At 38.2% G+C, this 10,658-nt stretch overlaps 4 non-coding genes across 4 annotated transcripts; 2 read left to right on the top strand and 2 right to left on the bottom strand.

Annotated features, from left to right (window-relative positions):
• Positions 1 to 3,973: 3,973 nt before the first annotated feature.
• Positions 3,974 to 4,063, top strand: TRNAY-GUA. Its single transcript is given in 2 exon segments — positions 3,974 to 4,010; positions 4,028 to 4,063. It is a non-coding gene; the product is annotated as a tRNA-Tyr (tRNA).
• A 4,641-nt stretch (positions 4,064 to 8,704) lies between these two features.
• Positions 8,705 to 8,786, bottom strand: TRNAL-UAG. The gene has a single exon. It is a non-coding gene; the product is annotated as a tRNA-Leu (tRNA).
• A 272-nt stretch (positions 8,787 to 9,058) lies between these two features.
• Positions 9,059 to 9,130, top strand: TRNAP-AGG. The gene has a single exon. It is a non-coding gene; the product is annotated as a tRNA-Pro (tRNA).
• Positions 9,131 to 9,620: 490 nt separating this feature from the next.
• On the bottom strand, positions 9,621 to 9,692 carry TRNAP-UGG. The gene has a single exon. It is a non-coding gene; the product is annotated as a tRNA-Pro (tRNA).
• Positions 9,693 to 10,658: the final 966 nt, after the last annotated feature.

Below are 10,658 nucleotides of genomic sequence, written 5' to 3'. Positions count from 1 at the left end.
GGAAGGAAGGAAGGAAGGAAGGAAGGAAGGAAGGAAGGAAGGAAGGAAGGAAGGAAGGAAGGAAGGAAGGAAGGAAGGAAGGAATCGAAGGAATCGAAGGAATCTCTAATGAAGATTGTTACCTGTCCAAAGGCTTGATGAACATCTTCGTTCCTCTAGTTGCTGACTTCTGAGAGCCATATGGGAAAAACTTAGGGCATAATGTATTCCTGTTTTAGACAAGTCCAGGCTGTTTTCATTGTTGTTTCAGTTTTCTGTTCTTACCCTGTAGATGTACTTACCCACAGCAATAGGGGAAATGTATCCTTTGCCATCTTGGCATAGGGAAGCAGAAGTCTGAAATGTGAGTTGTTTTAAAGAACATGTTTCCATAGCACCTAATTAGAATCCACTTCCTCTGATTTTAAATGCACCAGCTTCCAGAATGCTGTACTGAGATCCCAAACAAGGGAGCAATTGCCTAGGAGGATAGTCCAGGGCAAGACTGTTTTGAAATCCAAGCAATGGGGAGATTGTAATAGATCTTTTACACATATAACAAATGAATGGGCTGGGTTAGACTTTGAATTGAACAGCATCAGTCATTTCTTCCTCGAATCAAGGAATCTCAGAATTGGAAGGGGCCTCCAAGGGACTTAAGAAGATTTTCCTTAACGAAAATCTATTTCTTTGCTGTGTAATTAAAGCATTCATCATATAATCTAGTGAGTTTAAATTTCACAGGAGTCAATCATGACTTTTGTCAAAAGAATTCTTTCTTCTACTGATATTGAGGAGAATGTGGAATTGGCCTTAAAGACTCAGCCCTAATACTTAGGAAAACAGCAAAATGCAAAGGCCAGGCCTTTTACTTCTCCATATTGTTACTTCAGTGTCCCTCCCAATACTGGGAATTCTGTGTATGATGATCCTTTTCTCTCAGTAAGAGTTAAAATGACCAAGAAAATGATCTTCTCTCAGGCAAAGGCTAGACTCTCAAACCTTCAAACTTGGGAATACTTGTGAGGCAAACCCTAATGCTGGAGCTGCCCAATAAACCTCCCTTTTCTTACTTTAAAAAAAAGGGGGGGGGGGAAACAAATATCCCTAAAGAAAATAAAGGAAGAAAGGTAGGAAGAGTGGCTAGATTATACCAATCAAATGCAGAGTCTTGTGCTTGAAGTGACAAGATTTTGAGAACATTGAGAGATGAATTCTTGAGGATATTTGAAATGAGATACCAAAGGCTTAGGCCTTATTAATAAAAATAACAAGCATTTATATAGTATTTTGAAAAGCATTCTTATATATAATTATCTCATTTGATATTCACCACAGTGCTATGAGGTAGGGGCTATTATTATTCCCACTTCACAGATAAGATAAACTGAGGTTAAGTGACTTTGTCCATGATCTCATAGCTAGTGCTAAAGCAGAATTCAGACATCTTCTATTTACTATGCTACCTAGCTGCCATTGCTTCTTCTTCCCCATATCCCAGCCCCACCAAAACCCCAACTCCGCAAAACACAACACATTGAATATAAATAACTACCAATACCTATGTCTCTTTCCCCATACATTGAAAGAACTTTTGAAGAAGATTTGAGTAGAGAACAGTAAGGTTCTTTCAGCCAGTATTATACAGCAGACCACATCTTTGAGGACAAGCAAATAGAAAAATTTTAAGAATACAAAATGTCTATATTTGGGACTAAAAATACATTTGATTTACACTGATGTACACTGCATTCCACTGTCTCCTTCAATTATCCACAATTCCTTGAAAGATAAAACAACAAAGATAACTTTGTTCTTCTACCTTCTGACTATGATGAATAAGGAAAGAGGAATAAAATAGGGATATCTATGCTTACCAAATAAATTTTCCAATAATATGAATTAAGTCCAAATAGAAGAAAGGTGGATGGTGGATGTCTTTCAGGTCCTCCCATTTGTAGATGCCATTGGGCTGATTTATTAATCACTTCAAATAGTTTGGCCTCACTATCTACAATGGATAAACCAAATGCTTGAAAAATTGTTCTATTCTCCAGACTTTAACACAGTTAAATGGAGCACCTAGAGAGCTGGTCCAACCATTTGTATATCTTGGAAATATACTGTCCATTCAATGTTGAGCTGAGTTCAGGATTGAAGAACGTCCTGGATTGATTTTGGGAACTTTTTCAGTGCTTTTAATGACCTTCAAACTTACAGTTCACCATAGGATTCTACTGGCCAGTAGCCTGCCATTGAACAATTAGAAACCCGCCTTAGGCCCATGCTCATACCAGCAGTTAATGAATTACATTTATATCAGAGTGTTCTTTGGGAAATCCCAATCTACCTATCATTCTCAGTGTTGGTAGCCTCCTTCTCCTACTTCCAACCTTTTGTGTGTAGCATTGAACCCCTCATTAATTTAGGGACTTAATCTGGGTTCATTAATCCATTTTGTCTCTTAAAGTTTGTGCTTGAACCACCTTAAACCAATTATAGTTCCCATGAGAACTTCAAGGGACCCTTCTCACATGAGTATGATATGGCAAGGTTAATGACAAAAACATGGTTTAATTCTACAGTTATTAAAACAAAAAAGCAAAAGGAATAAAGTCCAACATATTCCAGCAATTAACTGCCCTATGGATTGTAAGCCTAAGTGTTCCCCTTAAACTTAGAGAGCCCTTAACTAGTCCTTAAACTAGGAGTTTAAGGAAAGCTACAATTCAGATACTGGGCTCAAATCTACCCATGGCTGCATCCATTGAATGCTACTAAAATGGCCCCAATGCTGGAGTTCCTTGCATATTTTTTCTACTCAAAATTTATGGGTCAAAATCCATGAGTGGAATTTAACACAGTAATTCCTCTTTCCAGCCACTTTTTCTTGCTCACCTCTCTCACTGACTTGGACTTCCAATATGATCCCTTGGCTGTGTCCAAAACAGAAGTCATTATTTCCCCCCCTCAAAACTCACTCTTCTTTACATCTCTGGTTCTATAGATGTCACCATCATCCTTCTAGTGGCCCAAGTTCACAACTTAGTCACCCTCAACCCTTCCTTCTCCTTTGCCCTCCCTAGTATTGGATCAATTGTCAAGTTTGGGGATTCTACCTCTCCATCTTTCTAATTGGTCCCTTTCTCTCCTCACAAGGCCACTATCCTAGTTCAGTTCATCATCACCTTTCTCCTTCTAACAGCCTTCTAATTGGTCTCCATGCCAAATGATATCACTAAGGCACAAGTCCTAGACCATGTTAGTCCCATGCTCAATAAACTCTAGTGGCTCACTATTGCCTCTATGATCAAACACCAACTTATTTGTGGATCTTTAACAATGTGGAACTGAACCTTTTGGGTGTGGAACTGAACCTTTTGGGTGTGATTAACCACTGAAGGCAAAGGATATTGGAGACTTATTCAGTCTTTCTCCCTTCAAGCCCAGGAGGAACTGGGCGCTACCTGCAGAATTTTGCTGTCTCCTGGCATCTTCATTGGGTTCCAGGGAACTAAAAAGTCCCATTTCAGGATTCGTAGTGGCAGTTTGGGGAGGAGGGAGAACTGACAGAAACTAGCTAGCTATGGGAGGTTCCTTGGGCCTCAAGGTTTGGAGGCAGAAAATTTAGAAACGTCTGCAATCATGAGATTATGGAGCTACTTATCCTTGAATGGAATCTTAGGGGTCATTTAGTCTAATCTTCTCATTTTACAAATGAGGAAACCGAGGCCCAGAAATGTTAAAAGACTTACCCACGATCTCCTATTTACAAGAGAGGTATTCTCTGGGTTTGATAAATCTGCTGAGCCCCTAAAGGACTCTGATACCTCATAGCAATCTTCTCTTGCTGTCTTTGGCCTGAGATTTCAGCAGAGAAGTCTTGGGAGGCTTAACATCAACACAGAAATTCATGCAAGAGTACTGACGAGACAAAAAAATGTAACCGCGACACTGTGCAGAAAATTCTGTGCTAGAAACAGATAGTAGGCGCCCTTCGATAGCTCAGCTGGTAGAGCGGAGGACTGTAGTGTGTATCTCTGTAGGAATCCTTAGGTCGCTGGTTCGATTCCGGCTCGAAGGAGGCGTTCGGGGTTTTTTTGTGTTTTTTTTTTCTTGCATTTACCACAAACATAATGCCAAATGAATACATTCTTTAAGATTTTATTCGATTGTTTTCTTTTTCCGGAAACAGATTTGAATTTTCATGGAGACACCCGTAGTTCTTCGTGACTATGCATTTTCAAGATGGCTGGCCAGGATTAGGGATCTAAACTCATTGAAGGACGGTGCCATTTAGGTTTGGTTCTGTAAATCCAGTACTTAACACAGACCCTGACATGCAGAAACTTAATAAAATTTCAAACTGATTGATTAATTATGGGACACGAAAATGCCATATTCTAACCAAAGAGATTTTCTACAAATAAACTTTTCTTTTAATCCTTCTTTCAGGTTTCTTCATATAATTCTTGCTGTTTTCCTTCCTCATTGGAACAACCTAGGTTCAGAGTTTGAATAAACCTTTACATGAGAAAGCTGGGACCCAGAAAGTTATGACATCCAAAATCAGTCAGTAGGTGGAAGAAATAGAATTTGAACTCCAGTCTTATAATTGGAGATTTAGCACACTTTCCATATACCAATTTCAAAAAGCATTTAAGTGTCATATATGAGTCAGACATTTTGTTATGAGCTAGATATGCACAAAGTAAAACCGTCCCTGCCCTCAAAGAATTTACAACCTTTATCTCTTTTTTAAAATTTTATTTTAAATTATCTATATTTTCACATACTCTTTTCTTACTTAGAAAAGCTATCCCTTATAACAAAGATAGCTTACCTTCTCACAGTGAAGTGAATAAACAACAGAAATTCATAAAATCAAACACAAAAATTTTATGAAGTAATTTGCAGAGGAATGGAGTAGTTCTAATAAGAAGGGTAGGTTCTTGACAATGGCACAAGTATTATGGGGAGCACAATGAAAGGACTGGGAAGAATGGTATAAGAAGAGACACCAGATGAATGGGCCTGACATGGATGTGTATGAGAGAGTACCCAGTGTTAGTAAAAAGGAGCTTGGGCCTAAGAAGCCTACAGGTTAGAATCACAAGATGTTCACAGAGAAATTATTGAACTGTAGGTTGTCATGCCTGTCATTTAAGAACAAAGATAATGCTGATGTGATTATCAATCCATTAGAAATATGTGGAAAGGAACGAGAGTGTACCCACTCAGAAGAATCAGAACAAGTTCTCAGTCCCTGGTCTTTCTGGTGAAAGTTGGAATCCCTAAGAGCTCAGGGATTGTACAATAAAAGAATGATTTCAGCAGAGTGAGTTTATTAAAGGATATATTTTTTTTCCCTAATCAAAATTACATTTCTGACATATAGCTATGAGACATATATTTATATTATTTGAAAGTTTAATTATATACATTTGTTTTATACTTGTGCATTTTAAATAACTTTTACCTTCTGTTTTAGTATTAATTCTAAGACAGAAGAGAGGCAAGGGCTTGGCAATTGGGGTTAAGTGATTTGTCCAGGGTCACACAGCCAGAAAATGACTGATTCCAGATTTCAACCATGGTCCTCCAACTCCAGGTCTGACACTCCATCCAAGGTGCTATCTAGTTACCCCAACTCATTTGATGAATTTTGAATATCTACTTTTAAATTTTAATTTCAATCAGAGTAGGCACTTTGTTCTCTAATCAGAGTAGGCACTGTTAGCAATACAGATTCTGGATAACACTTTTTCAGACCAATGGATCCGTAAGGGAGGCCCTCTTACTTGGCCATTCTTACCTTCCTAATCTACTTCCATCATATTTTAAAAATATTTTATTTTTTCCATTTACAATTTTTAGCATTTGTTTTTAAATTTTTCAAGTTCCAAATTCTCTTTCTCCCTCACCCTTTTCCCTCTCCCTTCATTGAGAAGGCACAAAATTTGACATAGGTTAAACACGTGCAGTCATGTAAGACTTCTTTCATAAAATGACTAATATGGAAATATAACAGACCAAAAAAAAGAAAAGAAAGAAAGTAAACTAATAGTATGCTTCAATCTACATTCAGACTCCTTTTGTTCTTTCTCTGGAGATGCATAGCATTTTTCATCATAAGTTTTTCAGAATTGTATTTTATCTTTACATTGCTAAGAATAACTAAGTCATTCATAGTTGGTCATTGTACAATATTGCTGTTGCTTTATACAATGTTCTCCTGGTTCTGCTCATTTCACTTTGCATCAATTTATGTAAATCTTTCCAGGTTTTTCTGAAATTATCCTGGTCATTTCTTATGGCACAGTAGTATACCATCACGATCACATGTCCCACCTTTCTCAGCCATTTTCCAGTTAACAGACATACTCTCAATTTCAAATTCTTTATCACCACTAAAAGAGTTGCTATAAATATTTTTCTACAAATAGATTCTCTCCCCCCCCCCAACTTTTTAAAAAATATATCCTTGGGATACAGATCTAGTAATGGTATTTTGGGGCCAAAGGCTAAGCACAGTTTTATAGCCCTATGGACATAGTTCCAAATTGCTTTCCAGAATGGTTGGATCAGTTCACAATTTCATCAACTGTGAATTAGTATCCCAGTTTTCCCATATTTCCTCCAACATGTCAGTTTCCTATTCTGTCATATTAACCAATCTACCATGTGTGAGGTAATACCTCAGAATTGTTTTAATGTGCATTTCTCTAATCAATAGTGATTTAGAACATTGCTTCATATGACTATAGATAGCTTTGATTTCTTCTGAAAACTGCTTATTCATATCCTTTGGTCATTTATCAACTGAGGAATGAATCACAGTCTTGTAAATTTGACTCCATTCTCTAAACATTTGAGAAATGAGGTCTTTATCAGACAAAGTCGTTGTAAATTCCACACCCCCCATCTTCACCTTCCATTTTCTGCTTTGCTTCTAATCTTGGTTGTTTTGCTTTTGTTTGTGAAAAATCTTTTTAATTTGATGTAATCAAAATGACCAAGAATAGATTCTTGAAAAGTTTTTAACCAATTTTTGAAGACAGTAGAGGGTGTGGATTGGTGGTAAATTCTAGGATGGGCAGTCCATTTAGGTATGTGTTGGAGGGTTGGGGTAGTTGGGAGTCAGGACAGATTATATAAGCTGAAGGAGGCAGGAATGAACCAGATCTATATCACAAAGAGACTGAATTTATTAGAACAGGGAGATGATGCTTTTAAAAAATGGTGAGAAAAAAGCATTGATGAGTTTGTAAAAGGTCTGAGAAAATTAAAGAAACAAGAAGTGAATTTTCAGGAAAGATGATTCTTCAGAAACTCACTTGTCTTTGAGATAGCAAATAGTGAGAAGAAATGATTATTTACAGAGGAGAATGAAGAAAAACAGTGGTGGAGAAAAACAGTGATAAAATAAGGGACCTTGCCATAAGCACTGAATGTAAGAGAAACTAAGAACAGAAGGAAGGAAGGAAGGAAGGAAGGAAGGAAGGAAGGAAGGAAGGAGGGCGGGATTATCATGGCACAAAATCAAGTCATGCATCAAAAAAACCCCAAAAAAACCCAGAAATATAGATATGGAATGGAAGACAGAGCTCCAGGTTTTCATTTTGTCTTGGGAAATTCCTAAATATTAGTGTATTTTTGGGTTTACAACTTCTCAGGGAAATTTTTTTCTGACTTAGTTCTCTGGAATCATGTTTGTCAGTTTTAAATTTATGATCTACAGAAATGAATTGCTGAAATAGAAACTCAGATCCCTGGAAAATGAAGTGTTCAAGAAAAAGAATCATGTTTGCCAACATTACATTTTTGATCTACTAAAATTAGTGGCTGAAATAGACTTGATTCCCTGGATATCTACTGTCACCCAGTGATAATTAAGTCCCTTAGATGGAAAGAAAATTGTATAATATAGACAAGGAGAAATGCCAGGAGTCTTCCTCCTGGCTTAGGTTTGGCCTTGTGGAAAACACCTAAAGAGGATTTCTGCATGGAGATCCTTAAAATTCAACTTTTATTTAGGTAATTTGTTGCCTAAATGGATAGAATAAAAGGCATGTTTGTGGTTCCCTCTTCCCACTTTTATATGACATAGTTCTAGCAATACTGGCAACGGTAATAAAAGAAAAGAAAAAAATTTAGAGATAAATATGAGTGAAAAGGGGGCAAAATGAACGCTATTTGTTCATGATATAATCTTCACATAGGAAATCCCAGATAGCAAAGTAATTAATTGAGGCAATTAAGAACTTAAGTAATGATTTTTTTAAAATGAAAGAATTCTAAAAATGGACAATAGAGACAATCAATTTAATATATGACTTGAGGAAGGTTCAAGGCAGGATCATGTAAAGGTACATTTAGGCTCTCTAAGCTATGCCAATTTAAAAGACTTTCTCCTTAAATGCGAATTGCAGTTATTTTTAAAAACAAAACAGATTTAATTGGATATCCATTAGGAATATTTTGACATAGCAATAATTATGTGCTTTTTCCGTCTTATTTTTGGAAGCCAATTGTGTAAAATTTGGAACATTTTGGCTTTTAGAACCTCTTATTTACTACTGTTTGCCATAATTTGCTTTATTGGGCAACTTTGGGATAGCTCAGATTATTCATAAGCAAGGAGTAAGGGCTTAAATCATAGTTGACTCATTTAGGAAAATTTTAAATTTAGCCATTTACAAGTTTTTCTGAGTAAAAACTCTGTTGGCAGCGGTGGGATTCGAACCCACGCCTCCGAAGAGACTGGAGCCTAAATCCAGCGCCTTAGACCGCTCGGCCACACTACCAAAGATAAACAGTATTTTCGTCCCTAATTTCTTCAGGAAGCTTTTCTTCCCTCCGCTGAAGACGTAGACGTTGAAGTTTTCATTGTTCAAATGGTACCGGTAGTATTTGTCAGGCTCTTGGCCGGAAGTGACTGTAGAAGTTAAAGCTACTCCCCATTCAAAGATTTTTCTGTATTTCCTTGAGCATATAAAGAACTAGAATTTTAAAGACCCAAGTTTTTCATCGCAAGTAGTTATGCTAGAGCAAGAGAGAGGAAAGAACGCTCTGTGTTGGCTCGTTGGTCTAGGGGTATGATTCTCGCTTAGGGTGCGAGAGGTCCCGGGTTCAAATCCCGGACGAGCCCGTTTTGTTGACTGGCCTTGGAAGTAAGATTAAAAGGGACCGGACTGATTCTCAGACACCCCGCTGTGAAGTCACCTGAGCGTGTTCATTAACGTTTGCAATCTGGTGTACAAGAAAACTAGTGTTCTGTGGCGGACTCTTACTCGCCACCCTATCTCTACCATTCCTCCAACCACAGCAATACACAAATACGTAAACTAGCGGTTTGAGGGCCAAGGACCAGGACGAGGGCCAAGTTTCCAGGTACAAGGGTAGGTGCAGTCCAGATTCAGGGGTTGGGTAGGGGAGAAAAAGTTGAAAATAAGGTACGGTTAACTGTTTGCATAGTCCTTTCGAGGAAGTAGACCTGGAGGAAAGACGAGAAATTAGAAGTAAACCCCACTTATTGCTGCCTTGATGGTCCCAATTATGGAACAGAGCGGATGTCAGAAAACGGTTGTTGGTTGGGTAGTTACATCCAGGATCAAATTAGGAGGATTTGAAAAAGGAAAGGGCTCGTCCGGGATTTGAACCCGGGACCTCTCGCACCCAAAGCGAGAATCATACCCCTAGACCAACGAGCCGGTTGGAAAGAAAGTGTGCCGAACTCTCCTCTGTGTTCTGTAGAGCCTTCCATTAGCTTCTTTTCTAGACTGAAATCTATTTTTTACTTTTGAGTCTCTTAAATAAATACTTGTTTTCCTTCCTTGATCTTTCCTTCCCTTCCTTCAAGCGCCATTCTCCCCTCCCTAGGAAAGGTAAGTCCTTTGCTTCTGGTTACATTCCTAGGAGGAGGAAGAAAGGAATTGGAAAGGAAGCGGGGAGGCGAAGAAAGAAACAGCCGGGAAGGAGGAAAGGATAGAAAGAAGAAGGGAGGGGGCAGAGAAAGGAAGACGTAGGGGGAGAGAGACCCGAGTGAACAACAAAGAAGCTAGAAAGTTATTCTTGCTGACTCTAAGGAGCTTGAATGGAACTTATTTCTACAAGAAAACAGCTCGCTTGGCCCAAGGGTTCTAGTGGACCAACAATAATAGTGGTCTCTTTTGTGCCTTGAGAGGGCACTTCTGGAATCCCCAGACTTTGCCACGTCAGCCTCATCCTTCGTTTGCTCTTTAAAGGGCTTTTTGCGCCACCCTCTGGTGCGGTATTATTACTCCGTCTTTTGGCATCACTCCTTCCCCAAACCAGCATCCAGGAACCAGACTCGTAGATCCTAGGAAAATCACAGCCCACAGACACTTTAAATCACGGGCTCTTAATCTGGGGCCACAGCAGGGTCCGTGAACGGGAACAGGAAAAGACATATTTAAATATAATTATACAAATTTAATCATAAAAGTCATATATATTTATGTATATTTATGTATACATATGTATGTATGTATGTATGTATATTTGTGTGTTTGTGTATCTCCCCATCCAAGTTTTCGGACTCAGTGAAATCCATCCACGGACCCTGCTATCCAGCTATGCGTATATATATATATATGCACATAGATAAATACACAGATCGATACATAATATACATATATTTCACTATCTTCTTATTT

The sequence above is a fragment of the Gracilinanus agilis genome, chromosome 2 (genome assembly GCF_016433145.1).
Source record: "Gracilinanus agilis isolate LMUSP501 chromosome 2, AgileGrace, whole genome shotgun sequence".
Classification (NCBI taxonomy): domain Eukaryota; kingdom Metazoa; phylum Chordata; class Mammalia; order Didelphimorphia; family Didelphidae; genus Gracilinanus; species Gracilinanus agilis.
The sequence above is the reverse complement of the archived record's forward strand: the minus strand, read 5'-3'. Positions and strand labels throughout refer to the sequence as shown.